Here is a 4,526-nt window from a genome sequence, read left to right on the forward strand (position 1 = left end):
CTTACAACTTTGACTAACTTGTTTTTTTAAAAAAAAACAACTTCCAATAACAGGGATTCCACAGCCTCTCTTGGAAGCCTATTCCAGAGCTCAGCTACCTTTACAATTAGAAAAAATTTCCTGATATCTAACCTAAATCTCTTTTCTGCGGATGAAACCCTTTACTTCTCGTCCTACCTTCAGTGAATATGGAGAACAGTTGCTCACAATTCTGTTTATAGCAGTCCTTAATATATTTGAAGACTCTCATCGGATGCCCCCTCAGTCTTCTTTTCTCAAGACTAAACTTGCCTAGTTTTAACCTTTCCTCATAGGTCAGATTTTCTAAATCTCTCATCATTTTTGTTTTTCTCCTCTGCACTCTTTCCAATTTGTCCACAAATTTCTTAAAGTTTGGCACCCAGAACTGGATACAGTACTCCAGCTGAGGCCTCACCAGTGCCAAGTAGAGTGGGACAATGCCCTCCCCTGTCTTACATAGGACGCTCCTGTTAATGCACCCCAGAATGATAGCCTTTTCGCTACTGCATCACATTGTTGATTCATATTCAATTTGTGATCCCCTATAAGTCCCAGATCCTTTTCATCAGTACCATCACCTAGCCAACTGTTTCTCATTTTGTAGTCATACAATGAATGTTTTTCTTCCTAGGTACAGTACTTTGCAGTTTTCTTTACTGAATTTCAGTTTGCACATTTCAGACCATTTCTCCAATTTGTCAAGATCCTTTTGATTTCTTCTCCTGTCCTCCAAAATGCTTGTGAACACCAAGATACGTGTCTATCCAGCTTGATGTCATCCAAGCTTGATAGACATCTGTCTTGGATGGTTTAGAAGCAACAAATCCTGCCTGTTTGCAAGGGTTTAGACTCGATGACCCTTGTGGTCCCTTTTAAACATATGATTCACAAATGTTATAAGCATACTCCCCACTCTATTATCCAAGTCTTTAATCAAAAAATTGAATAGTACCGGACCCAGGACCGACCCAGACTCACAGATTTTAAGGCCTGAAGGAAACATTGTGATCATCTAGTCTGACCTCCTGCACATCTCAGTCCACAGAACCTTGCCTACCCACTTCTGCAATAGACCTGTAACCTTGAGTTGAGTTACTGAAGTCCTGAAATCTTGATTTAAAGACTTCAAGTTATAGAGAATCCACCATTTACTCTAGTTCAACCCTGCTATTAATCCACGCCTCATGCTCCAGAGGAAGGAGAAAACCCTCACTGTCTGCCAATCTGGTCAAGGGAAAATTTTTCCTGATGCCAAATATGGAGATCAGTTAGTCCCTGAGCAAGTGGGAGAAATGCAGCTGCCAGACACCTGGGAAAGAGTTCTCCCTAGTAGCTTCGAGCCTTACCCCTCTAGTGTCCCGTCTCTGACTATTGGAGATATTTGCTACTAGCAGTTGCATATGGGTCACGTGCCATCGTAGGCAGTGTCATCATACAACTCCCTTCATAAGTTAGGTTTTTTGTCTCCACTGCTCCTTTTGGAAGGCTGTTTCAGAACGGCACTCCTCTGATGGTTAGAAACCTTCATCTAATTTCACGCCAGAACTTGTTGATGGTCAGTTTATATCCATTTGTTCTAAGGCCAATATTGGCCCTTAAAGACCTCCTCTCTCTCCCTGATGTTTATCCCCATGATGTATTTATAAAGATCAATAATTTCTCCACAGCCTTCATTTGGTTAGGCTAAAAAAGTAAAGCTTCTTAAGTCTTCTCTCATAAGGAAGGGTCTCCATTCTTCTGATCATCCTAGCAGCCCTTCTCTGTACCTGTTCCAGTTTGAATTCATCTTTCTTAAACATAGGTGACCAGAATTGCACACAGTATTCCAGATGAGGTCTCATCTGTGCCTTGTATAATGGTAATTACACTTCCCTGTCTCTTCTGGAAATACTTCTCCTGATGCATCCTAGGATTGCATTAGCCTTTTTCATGGCCACATCATATTGATGGGTCGTAGTTATCCTGTGACTGACAAATACACCCAGGTCTTTCTCCTACTCTGTCACTTCCAGCTGATATGTCCACGGCTTATAGCAAAAATCCTGTTAGTCCCTCAGTGCATGACTTTGCACTTTATGGTGTTAAATTTCATCCCCATTTCTATTACTCCAGTTTTCAAGGTCATCCAATCTTCTTGTATGATATTATTGATGTCAAAGTCTCATTCTCCCACTCTTTTATAAATCATTGGGATCACACATGAGTGGATAGAGTCTGCAATTGTCCAACTTGGCCAAAGAGATGTGCTTTGTATTACAGCTGTAAGGAATAGTGGGTTAATTTGGCTGCTAGTCTAGAAAAGATGCCTTCCAAAAGAACAACTCAAATTTTATGAGGAATTTGTTTAACTTGGATTACAAGGGCTTTATCTGCTTACAGTCAAGTCAAAGGCAGCTTTGCCATCAAATTCAATCTATCTATGATAAGATTCTCAATAGAACTTTTGTGAATTAAGGAGACAAATATTATAAAAAGTCAATGGGAAGTTGAGTGGCTCATTTTGAAAATCACTCACAAGGTACTTTATCCCTTGCCACGGTAGCATTTGAGCAATTCAAAAATTAGTGATTTTATTATTGCAACACCCTCTGAGTTCTGGAAATAATATTATCTTCATTTTCAGAACTGGGAACTAAGGGACAAAAATAGCAAAGCTGAGAGTTTTCACAAGAGCTTAATAGTTAGACCCCTGATTTTTAAAGATATTTAGGATCAATTTACGGCATTTAGGATTAAAGGTATTGATCAGAATGGTCCCTTCTGGTCTTGGAATCTATGAATCTAGGAGCCTAGTGAGATTTTGCAAAAGCATCTAGATGTCTAACACTCATTGAAATCAATGAGATTTTGATGCCTTGGCACTTTTGAAAATTCCACTAGGCACAGAAATACCTTCAAAAATCTGGCCCTAGGTGACTAAATCCTACTGAAATTGAATGGAGTTGAGTGCCCAATTCCCTTTGGCTGCTTTGAAAATCCCAGCCCAAGTGACTGGGCCAAGGCCTCACAGGGAGTCTGTGGCAGAGCTGGAAAATGAACAGTGATCTGCTGAGTCTCAGACCAGGGTCTATTCTACATGACCATCCTCCCTCTTTTCATGAAGCCCGACATTGCATCTTCTTCATTTGCCTCTTCTTTAATCCTTATTTCACTCCTTTTCCAAAGGATTTAACAGCCATGGCACCAATGAGAGAGTGGAACGGCACGGCAGTCATGGAATTCATCCTCCTAGGGTTTGGAAACGGTCCAGGATGCCAGATGATCCCCTCTGTCTTGTTTCTGGTGATTTACACAGTAACCATGCTGGGAAACACCACCCTGGTCCTCATCATTAGAGTCAACTCTCGCCTTCACACCCCCATGTACTTCTTCCTCATGAACCTGTCACTCTTAGACCTTTGCTTCACCTCCACCATTGCCCCCAAAGCCATGGCAAGCTTCCTATCAGGGAGCAAAGCCATTTCCTATAATGAATGTGCCACCCAATTCTTCCTCTTCTGTCTCTTCCTCACCACCGAAGGTTTCCTCCTGGCAGGGATGGCTTTTGATCGATACACTGCCATCTGCAAGCCGCTCCTGTATCCCATCACCATGTCCAAGTGGGTTTGCATTCAGATGGTGGTAGGGTCGTATATCTGCGGCTGTGTGAATGCCATGGTGCAAACAGGCTTCACCTTTACGCTGTAATATTGTGGGCGTAACGAGATCGATCATTTCTTCTGTGATGGCCCTTCCTTGATCAGTCTCTCCTGCAGCGACATGTACGTCAATAATCTCATGATGTTTACCTTATGTGGCCTCATCATAGCGAGCGCTACTGTGATTGTGCTCATCTCCTACATCTACATCATCTCCACCGTCCTCCGGATTCGCTCTGCTGAGGGCAGGCACAGAGCCTTCTCCACCTGCACCTCCCACATGTTGGTTGTGAATTTATTTTCTGGGTCCACTGCTTTTATGTACGCCCAGCCCACTTGGCTATCTTCTCTGTACCCAAGGAGAGCAGTATCTGTGTTTTACACCTTCGTCATCCCCATGTTGAATCCTTTCATCTACAGCCTGAGAAACAAGGATGTTAAAGAAGCTTTGAGAAGGACTATGGGCCACAAATCCTTGACAAAATGAATCTTGCATTTTGACAGAACACAGCGTGTCAGCATTCTTTTAAATTTGCACATAGAACTGGAGCAACAAGAAAAAACTACAAAATTATGACACACTGTTTCATTGTTTTTCTTTCTTATTTCTTATCTGGCTATAAACCAATGATTCTTTGAGACATGTGGATGGACATCTAGTACAACTCGTCTATCTGTCCATCTTTTTCTTTCTGACTGTCACTATCACTTCCCTCTCTAGTTAACACTCTAATTACACTTGTGCATGTTGGTGGCTCAGCAGATCATTCAGACATGGAGACTAACAGAATTCTAAAATGTCTTTATTATTTGAAGAGACCTTCATGCTTCAGGACATGAGCCAACCACTGACTGCCTGGGCTAGGA

General features: G+C 41.9%; 1 pseudogene; it reads left to right on the plus strand.

The window, feature by feature from the left end:
• The first annotated feature begins 3,198 nt into the window (after nt 1–3,198).
• On the plus strand, nt 3,199–4,146 carry LOC115643755 (annotated as a pseudogene).
• The last annotated feature ends 380 nt before the right edge of the window (nt 4,147–4,526 follow it).

Source organism: Gopherus evgoodei, unplaced genomic scaffold (assembly GCF_007399415.2).
Source record: "Gopherus evgoodei ecotype Sinaloan lineage unplaced genomic scaffold, rGopEvg1_v1.p scaffold_70_arrow_ctg1, whole genome shotgun sequence".
Lineage (NCBI taxonomy): Eukaryota > Metazoa > Chordata > Testudines > Testudinidae > Gopherus > Gopherus evgoodei.